Source organism: Acinonyx jubatus, chromosome A1 (genome assembly GCF_027475565.1).
Source record: "Acinonyx jubatus isolate Ajub_Pintada_27869175 chromosome A1, VMU_Ajub_asm_v1.0, whole genome shotgun sequence".
Lineage (NCBI taxonomy): Eukaryota > Metazoa > Chordata > Mammalia > Carnivora > Felidae > Acinonyx > Acinonyx jubatus.
This window is the reverse complement of record NC_069380.1, coordinates 107445344-107459638: the sequence shown is the minus strand read 5'-3', so window position 1 is coordinate 107459638 and position 14295 is coordinate 107445344. Positions and strand designations below refer to the sequence as shown.

General features: G+C 37.5%; 1 protein-coding gene across 2 annotated transcripts in view; it reads left to right on the top strand.

Annotated features, from left to right (window-relative positions):
* The window catches only part of FNIP1 (folliculin interacting protein 1), a 146780-nt gene that overhangs the window by 5725 nt on the left and 126760 nt on the right, over positions 1-14295 (top strand). The gene's annotated exons all lie outside the window — the stretch shown is intronic.

Sequence of the window (14295 nt, the reverse complement as noted above, 5' to 3'; positions counted from 1 at the left end):
AGTTCACATTGTTGTGCCAATATACAGCACAGTGCCTGAACATATGCTTAGTAAATATTTGTAGAATGTATGTATGAAATAATTTCAAAGGCAGAGGGAGAGTCAAAAGTTCTATTTTGGACATTTGGTCTAGTTTTACTTGCCACTGAGATATCCACTTCAAGATGTCCAGTTGACAGTTCAATGAAGTAAATCGAGAATTCGTGGCAGAGGTTGATTCACAATAGAGTTGTGACTGGAGATAGGAATTTGGATTTATGGTCAGTATTAAAACTAAGGGGAGGGATGAGATCATCTAGGAAAAGGTGTAGATTGGGTATTGGAAAGAACAGGGCTTTGCTCTGAGGAAATTTTAAAAGTACAGATGTAGGAGAAGAAAGTCTTTTCTACAGAAGAAAATGGCACGAGAAACCATGGGAAAGCCAGGGGTGTGTGGTGTTAGGAAAGCTCCAAGGGGGAAGTGTTTGAAAAAGGATGGTATGATGAACTCTTTTGTATGCTGGTTGCTGACAGGTCTTGTGAGATGACAAAGGGAAAAGTATCTATTGGATTTGTCATGTTGGAGATAATTAGTGACCTTAATTTTTTTTTTTTTTTTGAGATGAGCATGTTTAGGGGAGAAAGATAGATGTGGAGTAAATGAGGTGAAAAATGGCTTCACTGCTAATGCTTTTTATTTTTGTATCTTCTTTAATGCTTTGTTATTTTTTCACTTTCAGTATTCTGATTTTGTGTCACATTTTAAGCTTCTGAAGTTCTTAAGCTGGCTTTTTAATGTCAATGTTTGTAAGAATTGCATTTGAGAAATTTTGGTTTTTTTCACTGTGCTTTCTAAATATTTGCTGCATTTACAAGGGCTTTTGTTATTTAAAAAATACCACTTTTCCATAAATCGTACCTTTTAATTCTATATTAGAAATAGTAGAAAGTTTTAATATTCTTTACAGAGAATCCTGTGGGATCATACTTTTCTTATTAAAGCGAGAAGCTGAGAATTGTAAGTAATTACATGTTAATGCTCTTTGGCAGTAATATTTGGTCCTAAGAGTCTAACTTTGCAGAGAATTGCAAACATATTTTATTGTTAACTTGTTTTGCTTTTCTGTCTCTAAGTAGTAGTATTAGATTTATTTTTCAGAACCATGTTTACTGAAGGAAAATAGGTGATTGAAATACAGCTTCAGTATTCAGATTGTAAAACTTGGACCTCAAAGGGACATTTTAAGATAGAGGTGTAGGAAGATCCTGAACTCACCTTCTCTCACTGGACACAGCAAATCTATAGCTACATTTGAAATAACTTCCTCTGAAAAAGTTCTGAAAACCAGACAAACAGTTCTTCCACAGCAAAGAACAAAAGGGCCACATTGAGATAAGTAGGAGAGGCAGAGATAACACTCTTGCCAGAAATCCCGGCCCAGGTACACTGACCTGCAATCAGGAGGGATCTTAAAAAATCTTTCCCCTGGGGAGCAAGTGTTTTGTGCTCCACATCAGGTACCCCAACCCTTGGATTCTGCACCATAGAAACAAGTCCCCAAAGTGTAAGACCAGTGGAGACTATGTCCAGGAGAACCATAGAACTGTAGGAAATGGAGAACCTCCTCTTAAAGGTCTTGCAGGCAGACTCACTCACCCTAGGAGCTAGCAAAAAATGAGCAGATTGAAAAGCACCTGGACCATATGTGAAGGAGAAAGTCTTAGTTTTTATTCTTAAAGGGACTGCCAGAAGGGCAGGAATCTGTTGGTACTCTCTCTGGCCACAGAATTGCTGGTGGGTGCTATTTTTGTCATCTGTCTCTCTTGTAAATGCTAGCATTTGTGAGCACCACTTTGGCAACGTCCTAACCTGTTAGTGCAGGTGGGTGTGCTCCACCCCCCATGTGCCATATCACAGTCAGCCTGCAAGCATCTCACACCCCCTGAGCTGCAGCTGCACTATAGCTGGCTGGGCAAGTACCCTGCCCCTCTGTGCCACAGCTGTCTGGGTAAGTACACCCCACTCCCCACATTGTAGCTGCAGCTTTGTCATATCCAGATGTTGTATTCAGCCCACATGGGGGGTGCCCGTTAAGTGCCTAGCTCTGGTTGCCGGGTGGAAGGGGGATTGAGCTTCTGGGCCCCACATGTCATTTCTTACAAAAGGCCATTTCTTTAAGACTGTGAGAGGTAGCTATTTCACCTAATGTGAAGAATTAGAATTGGGTAAAATGAATAGATAGAAAAATATGTTATAGACAAAAGAACAAGACAAAATCTCAGAAAAAGACTTTACTGAGGTGGAGGTAAGTAATCTACTTGATAAAGAGTTCAAAGTAATGGTTATAAATATGATCACTTAACTCAAAAGGGAAATGAATGAACACAGTGAAAACTTCAAAAAATATACAAAATATATTTTGTATAAAATTTACAAAATATACAAAAAATATACAAAGAAAGGAGCAAAAAGAAGTCACAGAGTTGAAGAATACAGAAACTGAACTGGAAAATATATTAGAGGAGTTTATCATCAAACTGGATGAAGCAGAAGAGTGGATCAGTGTGCTAGAAGACAAAGCAACGAAAAGTTACCTAGACAGCAGCAAAAGAATTTTAAAAAGTGAAGATGCTTTAAGGGAACTTTGCAACAACATCAAGCAGAATAACATCCACGTTATAGGGATCCTAGAAGGAGAGAGAGAAAGGAGCAGAACAATTGCTTGAAGAAATAATGGCTGAAAACTTCCTCTTTCTGGGTTAGGAAACAGACACCCAGGCCCAGGAATCCCAGAGAATTCTAAATAAGATAAAGAGATCACACCGAAACACATTATAATTAAAATGTCAAAAGTTAAAGAGAGACTTAAAAGCAGCAAGAGAAAAACAACGCTTTCTATAGGAGGGAAATCCCATAGTACTAGAGGCAGATTTTTCAGCAGAAACTTTCTAGGCTAGAAGAGCATGGTGTGACCTATTCAAAGTACTGAAAGGAGAAAACATGCAATTAAGAATTCACTACCTAGCAAGGTTATGTTTAAAAAAATTTTTTTTAAATGTTTATTTATTTTGAGGGAGAGAGAGAATGCAAGCAGGGGAGGAGCAGAGAGAGAGGGAGATACAGAATCTGAACAAGGCTCCAGGCTCTGAGCTGTCAGCACAGAGCCCGATGTGGGGCTTGAACTCACGAATCGCGAGATCATGACCTGAGTTGAAGTTGGATGCTTAACTGACTGAGTCACCCAGACGCCCCAAGGTTATATTTTAGAATAGGATTTTTTCCAATAAGCAAAAGCTGATAGAGTTCATTACCAGCAGCCAGCTTTATAAGAAATGCTGAAGGGATTTCTTTAAGGGGAAAATAAATGGCTAATTAATTATGATAAAAATTAATGATAAACATAGTAAAGCTAAAATCTCATTGGAAAATATAAATATATAGTAAAGGTAGTGGCTTAATCACATAAAACTAGTGTGAATATCAAGAGATGAAACTAAGACTACAATAACTTACTCAGGGATACATAAAATAAAAATGTGTAAGCTGCAATATCAAAAACATAAAACATTGTGGAAGAATAAAAATGTACATTTTTGGAATATATTCAAATGTAAGTTAATATCAACTCAAAATAGACTGTTGTGTAGAGGATGTTATATGAGAACCTCATGGTGACCACAAAGCAAAACCTTGTAGTAAACGTATAAAAGAAAATGAAAAAGGAATGTAAACATAACAATAAGAAATTATCAAGAAAGTTACCAAGAGTGAAGAAAAAAAGAGAAGAACAGAGAGGAATTACAAAAACAGCCATAAAACAGTTAATAAAATGGCAATAAATACACACCTATCAATAATTACTTTAAGTGTAAATGGACTAATTTACCAACCCGAAGACATAGAGTGGCTCAGAGGATTTTAAAAAAGACTTATCTGTATGCTGCCTATAAGAGACTCACTCCAGAATAAGGACACACAGAGACTGAAAATAGAGGGATGGAAAAAGATATTCCATGCAAATGGAGATGAAAACAAAGCTGATGTAGTTGTCCTTCTATCAAAATGGACTTGAAAACAAAGAATGTAATAAAAGACAGGAGCAATGCATAATGATAAAGTGGTTAATTTAGCAAGAAGATACAGCATTTATAAACGTATATGTGCTTGGCATAGAAGCACTAAAATATATAAAGCAAGTATTTGAAAGACTTGATGAGAGAAATTGACCACAGAATAATAGTAGGCAACATTAATGCCCCACTTATGTCAATGGATAGATAATCTAGACGATACTGATAAGGAAACATTGGTTTTAAATGATATATTAGACCAAATGGACTTAATAGATATATAGAGAGAACATGCCATCCAAAAGTTGCAGAATACACATTCTTGTCAAGTCCACATGAAACATTTTCCAGGATAGGTCACATTCGGTCCCAGAACAACTCCGAATAAGTTCAAGAAAATTGAAAGCATATAAGCATTTTTTCAACCACAGTAATATAAAACCAGAAATCAATTACAAGAAGAAAAATGGAAAAACCATAAAAATGTGATTGAGGAAATCAAAGGAGAAATAAAAGAATATCTAGAGACAAATGAAAACCGAAATATGATATACCAAAATCTTTGGGATGCAACAGAAGTGGTTATAGAAGGGAATTTCATAGCAATAAAGACCTGACTCAAGAAACATAAAAAATCTCAAACAATCTAACTTTACATGTAAAGGAAATAGAAAAAAAAGAACAAGTGATACCCAAGTAAGTAGAAGGAAGGAAATAATAAAGATCTGAATGGGTATCAATGAGGTGGAGACAAAAAGACAATAGAAAAGATCAGTGATGCTAAGAACTGGTTCTTTGGAAAGATAAAAATGACAAACATTTAGCTAGACTTCCTAAGAGAAAAAGATGGCTCACATGAATGAAATCAGAAATGAGAGAGAAGTTACAACTGATATTACAGAATGCAAAAAATCAGAAAAAAACTACTGTGAACAATTATACATCAATAAATTGAACAACCTAGAAGAGATGGATAAATCCCTAGAAGCTTACAATCTTCCACTTGGATCCTTGGGCTGTTTCCGTATCTTGGCTATTGCAGATAATGCTGCCATAAACAGGGGTGCACGTATCCCTTTGAATTAGTATTTTTGTATTCTTTGGGTAAATAACCAGTAGTGCAGTTGTTGGATCATAGGGTAGTTCTATTTTTAACTTTTTGAGGAACCTCCACTGCTTTCCAGAGTGGCTGAACCAGTTTGCATTCCCCAAAACAGTGCAGCAGAGTTCCCCTTTCTCAGCATCATGGCCAACACCTATTGTTTCTTGTGTTGTTGATGTTAGTCATATGACAGGTATGAGGTGATATCTTACTGTTGTTTTGATGTGCATTTCCCTAATGATGAATGATGTTGAGCATCTTTTCATGTGTCTGTTGGCCATCTGTATGTCTCCTTTGGAGAAATGTCTTTTCATGTCTTCTACCTATTTTAAGTTGGATTATTGGTTTTTTGGGTGTTAAGTTTTATAAGTTCTTTATATATTTTGGATGCTAACCCTTTATCAGATATGTCATTTGCAAATATCTTCTCGCATTCTGTCAGTTGCCTTTTAGGTTTGCTGATTGTTTCCTTAGCTGTTGATTGTTTTGTTGATTGTTTTATTTTTTAAATTATTTTTAATGTTTATTTTTGAGAGAGAGGGAGAGAGTGCAAGCATGAGCAGGGGAGAGACAGAGAGGGACAGAGGATCTGAAGTGGGCTCTGCACTGACAGCAGTGAGCCTGGTGTGGGGCTTGAACTCACGAACTGCAAGATTCTAAACCTGAGCTCTAAACCCAGGTGAATAAAAGTGGTGAGAGTGGGCCTCCTTGTCTTCTTCCTGAACTTAGAGGAAAAGCTATTTTTCCCTTACTAAGGATGATGGTAACTCTGGGTTTTTTATAGATGGTCTTTATTATGTTGAGGTATGTTTCCTCTAAACCTCTTTTGTTGAGAGTTGGTTTTTTTTTTTTTTTATTACGAATGGATGTTGTACTTTGTCAACTGGTTTTTCTGCATCTATTGTAATGATCATGTGGCTTTTATCTTATCTCCTGTTGATGTGATGTATCACACTCATTGATTTGTGAATATTGAAACACACTTGCAACCCCTTGACTGTGGTGATTTTTAAAATGAATTGTTGAATTTGGTTTGCTGGTGTTTTACTGAGAATTTTTGCATCTATGTTCATTAGGGATATTGGCCTGTAGTTCTCCTTTTTAGTGGTATCTTTTATCTGGTTTTGGTATCAGGGTAATGCTGACCTCAGAATGAATTTGAAAGTTTTCCTTCCTCTTCTAATTTTTGGAAGAGTTTATTTAAGAAGAATAGGTGTTAGCTCTTTTTTATAGCTGTCTAGTCCTGGACTTCTGTTTGTTGGGATTTTTTGTATTACTGACTCAGTTTCTTTTCTGGTCATTGGTTGGTTCAATTTTCTGTTTCCTCCTGTTTAAGTTTTGATAGTTTGTATGTTTTTACCCTTTTCCTCTAGGTCATCCAATTTGTTGGCATATAGTTTTTCATAATATTCTCTGTTTGTTTTTCTACAGTGTTGGTTATTTCTTCTCTCTCATTTGTGATTTTATTTGAGCCCTTACTCTTTTTCTTGAAAAGTTTGGCTGGAGCTTTATTAATTTTATTGATTTTTTTTTTTTCCCCAAAGAATCAGCTCCTGGTTTCACTGATCTGTTGCATTGTTATTTTAGTTTCTGTGTGATTTATTTTTGCTCTCATCTTTATTATTTTCTTCATTCTGCTGGTTTTAGGTTTTTTTGTTGTTCTTTTTCTAGTTTGTTGAGGTATAAGGTTAAGCTGTGTGTTTGAAATTTTTCTTGCTTCTTAAGGTAGGCCTGTGTTGTATAAACTTCCCTCTTAGAACCACTTTTGCTGCATCCTAGAGGTTTTGGACTGTTGTGTCTTCATTTTTATTTGTTTCCATATTTTTTTTTATTTCTTCTTTGTTTCTTTGTTGACTCATTCATTGTTTAGTAGCATGTTATTTAACCTTCATGTGTTTGTGATCTTTCTAGATTTTTTCTTGTGGTTGACTTCTAGTTTCATAGCATTATGGCCAGACAATATGCATAGTATGATTTCAGTCCTCTTTAATTTGTTGAGCTTTGTTTTGCGGGCTAATATGTGAGCTGTTCTGGAGAATGTTCTGTGTGTGTTTGAATAGAATGTGTATTATGCTGTTTTGCAATGGAATGTTCTGAATATATTTGTTAAATTCATCTGTTCCAGTGTGTCATTCAGAGCCATTGTTTACTTGTTGATGTTCTGTTTAGAAAATCTATTAATGTAAGCAGGGTGTTAAAGTCCCCTAGCATTATTGTATTATTATCAACTAGTTCCTTTATTTTATTTATTTTTTATTAGCTGTTTTATGTATTTAGGTGCTCCTCTGTTGGTTGAGTGCATTAATATTTACAGTTGTTAGATCTTCTTGTTGGATTATCTTCTTTATTATTATATAGTGTCCTTTTTTGTCTCTTGTTACTGTCTTTGTTTTGAAGTCTATTTTGTTTGATATAAGCCTTGTTACTCTGGTTTCCCTTTGATACATATTTCCATGATAGATGTTTCTCCATACCCTCACTTTAAATCTGCAGGTGTATATAGTCTAAAATGGGTCTCTTGTAGGCAGCATATAGATGGGTCTTGTTTTTTTTAATCCATTTTATCACTGTGTGTCTTTTGAGGGGAGCATTTAGTCCATTTACATTCAAAGTAATTATTGCTAGTTATGCATTTATTGCCATATTATTGCTTATTTTGTCGTTTCTGTAGATTTTTTTCATTTCTTGTCTTTATTTCATGGTTTTTTGATTTTTAAGTGATATATTTTGATTGTTTTCATTTTATTCTTTGCATATTTATTAGTGGTTTTTGACAAATGGTTACTGTTAGTTTTTTATATAACCTCTAATGCATATAGCAGTCTATATAATAAGTTGACGGTCATTTAAGTTTGAACCCATTCTTTCCTTTTCTCCCCATATTTTAAGAGTATGTTATTGGTTTTTTTTTAATGTTTATTTACTTTTGAGAGAGAGAGAGAGAGAGAGAGCGCTAGCAGGGGAGGGGCAGAGAGAGAGAGAGAGAGAAAGACACAGAATCTGAAACAGGTTCCAGGCTCTGAGCTGTCAGCACAGAGCCTGATATGGCGCTTGAACTCAGGAATGGCAAGATCATGACCTGAGCCAAAGTTGGATGCTTAATTGATTGAGCCACTCATGTGCTCTTGTTATTGTATTTAAAAAAATTTTTTTTTTTACATTTATTCATTTTTCTTGAGGGAGGGATGGAGGGAGGGATAGGGAGAGAGAGAGAGAGAGAGAGAGAGAGAGAGGATGAGTGGGGTAGGGGCAGACAGCAAGGGAGAGAGAATTCCAAGCAGGCTCCACGCTGTCAGTGAAGAGCCTGACACGGGGCTTGAACTTATGAAACATGAGATCATGACCTGAGCTGAGATCAAGAGTCAGATGCCCAACTGACTGAGCCACCCAGGTGCCCCATATTATATTTTATATCCTTTTTTTTAATGAGTTCCTTGACTGATACTTTTTTTTACAGAAAGAGTAATTCATTTTTACTACTTTTGTGTTTCCTACTTCTATATTGTCACTTTTGGTCTCTTTTCCATTGAAAGAGTCCCTTTTAATATTTCTTGCAGAGCTGGTTTGGTGGTCATGAACTCCTTTGGTTGTTGTTTGAGAAATCTCTCTCTTATTTTATTCTGAATGAAAGCCTTGGTGGCTAGAGTAGCTTTGGTTGCAGATTTTTCCCATTCAGCATATTGAATATATCATGCCACTCCCTTCTGGCTTGCTAAATTTCTGTTGAGAAATTTCCTCCTAGCCTCATGGGTTTTCCTTTGTAAGTTGAGGCCTCTTTTGTCTTGCTGATTTAAAATTTTTTTCTTTATCACTATATTTTGCAAATTTAATTATAACATGCCTTGGTATGGGTCTGTTTTTGTTGATTCTGTTGGGGGGTTCTCTGTGACGCCTTGATCTGGCTATGTTTCCTTCCCCAGATTATAGTTCTTCTTTAAATAAATTTTCTGCCACCTCCTTTCTCTTTTTCTGGAACTTCTCCTATAACATGAATGTTATTACATGTGGTGGTGTCAACTGAGTTCTCTAAGTCTGTTCTCATTTTGCACAGTTTTTTTCTGTCACTTTTGTTCACCTTGATTACTTTCCATTACCTTGTCTTCTAGGTCACTTATTTATTCTTCTGCTTCTTCCATCCTCCTCTTGATTTCATAAAGCGTATTGCTCATTTCATTGATTGTGCCCTCTCTCCTGTGTTGTTTTTTTATATCTGTGTTAAGAGTCTCACTCATTTCTTGAATTCTTTTCTGGAGTCCAGTCAGTATTCTTATGATCATTGTTTTCAATTCTTTATCAGGCATGTTACTTATATCTCTTACTCTTAGATCGCTCGCTGTGACCTTGTTCTGTTCTTTCATTTGGGATAAATTTCTCTGTCTCCTTATTTTGTCTGCATCTCTGTGTTAAAGAAAGTCAGCTGTGTCTTCTCATCTTGAAAGTAGTGACTTTATGAAGAAAAGGTCCTGGAATGCCCAGCAGTGCAGTGTCTCTTCTTTATCAGAACCTGGCTTTCAGGAGAGTATCCTAAGTGTGTTGCTTATTCCCTGCTGTTGTGCCTGAGTCACATTTCCTTTCATTGCAGTCTCTGCACTGACTCTGGCTGTTGTGGGCTGTACTTTTTCTCTGTGGTGTCATTGGGACTCAGGCAGGTCAGCTCTGGGGTGGCATGCAGCTCTTGGGAGCAGGGCGGCAGTGTTAGCAAAATTTGCAGCAGGCTACTTGTCCTGTGCTGGACACTCTGAAGTACTGAGGTGTCTGGGCCCTGTGTGCCAGGGTGGCCAGGGGAATGTGCCTGTGTGACACACAAGAAAGTGGCTGAGGTTGAACAGCTGGGTGCAGTGGGATGGATGCACACAGTGCACGGTGACAGCTGTGCACTAGGCCTGCTGGATGGGGTGCCCCTTCAGCTTTAACAAAATTTGTCCTGAGCCCAGGGCTGAGGCCAGTAGGCTTGGAGTGGGCAAATTCTCCTTAGAACTTGTGAGCATGGTACGCTGCTAGCAGGTTAGGTAGCAAGTGTCTGTGCAGCCCTGCTTCTCGCGTATGTCTCTGTGCTTATACTGTGGGCCGGGAGAGGAAAATGGCACCTGCCACCTCTCTCATTTTCAGACAAGTCCCCCAACACACTCAGAAATAATTGTGAAGAGATCTGTGTCCTCTTTGCCCCAGTGTTGTGTAAATTGCCATTTCTTTGGTTGTTGTTGTTGCTGTTGCCTCTCTGTGTAGGCTGCTGTCTCTTTAAGGGTGATGACTGGGCTATCACTTGCCTTTTGGGCTCACTCAGTGCTGAGTCAGCTGACCTCCAAAGCTCCAGGTTCTTAGCCTCAGTGGTTCTTACTAACTCACTGAGTTCAGCTCCTCTGACTTTTAAAGCCAGGCATTATGGGGATTAGTTTTTCCTGTGTGCGCTCCCTGGTGAGAGGGCCAGTTTCTCTGCCCTCTGTGCTCGTGCAGCTCCCTGCCTCCTGTGGGCAGCCTCCCTCCACCTTCCTGACCTTCTTAGCCTTTCAGATGCACTTGCTTCTCTATATTTAGTTGTGGAGTTTGTTCTGTCAGTCTTCAGGTGCTGTCTGGTTTATTGACTTGGATGTGGATAGTATCTAGTTGAAAACGTGGAAGGGGCTCAGCTCAGGGTCCTCTTACTCTACCATATTCCCATGCCCCCTTTCTATTTCATAAGGTTCTATTATGTTTTGAGAATAAAGATATTAACTAAAGTATGAAGTATGCATGGTAAAATTTCAAGGCTACACATCTAAATGAATAAAAGTAGAGTGTGTAATTTCCAAATTATTAGAGTGAACATAGAATATACAAAGAGAACTAAAAAGAATGTAAGAAGGGGTATAAAAAAGAACATAAGTTACAGAACAAGTACAAAGCAATAGAATCATGTAGTAGAAATAAGTTCCAACACATTATAAAAACCACATTAAGTGAAAGCAGACTAAATAATGCAGAGACGACAAAAATTTGTTGGACTGGAAAAAATAATATCTATCTGTATCTGCTGCTTAAAGAGCATATATTCAAGATATACAAATATAGAAAGATTGAAAGCAAAAGAAAAAAACAGAAAAAGATACTGAGACAAAAAGAAAGCTGATAACTGTAGTCACATCAGTTAAAATAGACATGAAAATTATTAATGATAAATGTAATGATAAAAGGTTAACTCACCAAGAAGAGTATTTTTGGAAATACATGAAGCAGAAATGTCCAGGAGAAATGGACACATCTACTATAGTAGGTGATTTTTTTATTTTTATTTTTTTTGTGTGTGTGAGAGAGAGAGCGGGGGGGGGGGGGGGGGGGGTGGAGAGAGAAAGCATGAGCAGGGGATGGGCAAAGAGAGGCACAAAATCAGTATAGAGCCTGATTAAGGGCTCGAACTCATGAACTGTGAGATCATGACCTGAGCTGAAGTCGGGTGCTTAACCGACTGAGCCACCCAGGAGCCCCATAGTAGGTGACTTTTAAACATATCTCTTCTAGTTATTGAAGGTCTAGCCACTCTAGACCTTCTTGGCCTCTCTAGAAGTAGCAAAAAAAGATTCTGGGGGCGCCTGGCTGGCTCTGTGAGTGGAGCATGGACTCGTGATCTTGCGGTTGTGAGTTCAAGCCCACTTTGGGTGTAGAGATTACTTAAAAATAAAATCTTAAAAACAAAAAGATTTTGAAAACAAAATCAACATGAAACTAGCAATTAGAGGAAACACATTTTTTCCCCTGACATTCATAGAGCAGTTAGGGAAACAACTTATGAGTCAGGGAAAAGAAAACCTAAATGGAAATTTAAAGTAACTAGAATTGAATTATAATAGATACCATATTACAAAACTTGGATGTAGCTAAAGCTTCAGTGACAGTAATTTATAATGTTTACATAAGAGAAGAAGGAACGGTTCAAAATATGACTTGAGTGTTCTACTTAAGGAGTTAGAAAGGAGAAAACAGAATAAACTTGAAAAAGAAATAATACAGACAGCAAAAGGAAATCAAAGGCATCAAAACTGGCAAAGATGAAGTCAAGCTTTCACTTTTTGCAGATGACATGGTATTATACATGGAAAACCCGATAGACTCCACCAAAAGTCTACTAGAACTGATACATGAATTCAGTGAAATCGCAGGATACAAAATCAATGTACAGAAATCAGTTGCATTCTTATACACTAATAATGAAGCAACAGAAAGACAAATAAAGAAACTGATCCCATTCACAGTGGCACCAAGAATCATAAAATAACCTAGGAATAAACCTAACCAAAGATGCAAAAGATCTGTATGCTGAAAACTATAGAAAGCTGATGAATGAAATTGAGGAAGATATAAAGAAATGGAAAAAACATTCCATGCTCATGGATTGGAAGAATAAATATTGTTAAAATGTCAATACTCCCAAAGCTATCGACACATTCAATGCAATCCCAATCAAAATTGCACCAACATTCTTCTCGAAGCTAGAACAAGCAATCCTAAAATTTGTATGGAACCACAAAAGGCCCCGAATAGCCAAAGTAATATTGAAGAAGAAGACCAAAGTGGGAGACATCACAATCCCAGACTTTAGCCTCTACTACAAAGCTGTAATCATCAAGACAGCATGGTATTGGCACAAAAACAGACACATAGATCAATGGAATCGAATAGAGACTCCAGAATTGGACCCGCAAAAGTATGGCCAACTCATTGACAAAGCAGGAAGGAATATCCAATGGAAAAAAGACAGTCTCTTTAACAAATGGTGCTGGGAGAACTGGACAGCAACATGCAGAAGAATGAAACTAGACCACTTTCTTACACCACTCACAAAAATAAACTCAAAATGGATAAAGGACCTGAATGTGAGACAGGAAACCATCAAAACCCTGGAGGAGAAAGCAGGAAAAGACCTCTCTGACCTCAGCCGCAGCAATTTCTTACTTGACACATCTCTAAAGGCAAGGGAATTAAAAGCAAAAATGAGCTATTGGGACCTCATGAAGATAAAAAGCTTCAGCATTGCAATGGAAACAATCAACAAAACTAAAAGGCAGCCGACAGCATGGAAAAAGATATTTGCAAATGGCATATTGGATAAAGGACTAGTATCCAAAATCTATAAAGAACTCACCAAACTCCACACCTGAAAAATAATCCAGTGAAGAAATGGGCAGAAGACATGAATAGACACTTCTCTAAGGGAGACATCCAGATGTCCAACAGGCACATGAAAAGATGCTGAACGTCACTCCTCATCAGGGAGATACAAATCAAAACCACACTCAGATACCACGTCATGCCAGTTAGAGTGGCCAAAACGAACAAATCAGGAGACTATAGATGCTGGCGAGGATGTGGAGAAATGGGAACCCTCTTGCATTGTTGGTGGGAATGCATACTGGTGCAGCCACTCTGGAAAACAGTTTGGAGGTTCCTCAAAAAATTAAAAATAGGTCTACCCTATGACCCAGCAATATCACTGCTAGCAATTTACCTAAGGGATATAGGAGTGCTGATGCATAGGGGCTCTTGTACCCCAATGTTTATAGCAGCACTTTCAACAATAGCCAAATTATGGAAAGAACCTAAATGTCCATCAACTGGTGAATGGATAACGAAATTGTGGTTAACGAAATTCACAATGGAAATACTACGTGGCAATGAGAAAGAATGAAATATGGCCTTTTGTAGCAACGTGGATGGAACTGGAGAGTGTTATGCTAAGTGAAATCAGTCATACAGAGAAAGACAGATACCATATGTTTTCACTCCTATGTGGATCCTGAGAAACTTAACAGAAGACCATGGGGGAGGGGAAGGGAAAAAGAAGTTAGGGAGGGAGCCAAACCATAAGAGACTCGTAAAAACAGAGAACGAACTGAGGGTTGATGGGGGGTGAAAGGGAGGGGAGAGTGGGTGATGGGTATTGAGGAGGGCACCTGGTGGGCTGAGCACTGGGTGTTGTATGGAAACCAATTTGACAATAAATTTCATATTAAGAAAATAATAAAAATTTAAAAAATTAAAAAATATAAGAGCCCCAGAATTAATGAACTAGAAAATGAATGTGCAAGAGAAAATGAAACTTAGTTTTTTGAAATAGGCAAAACCTGCTAAGAATAATAAAAATAAACAAGCCATAGATAACTAATCTAAGA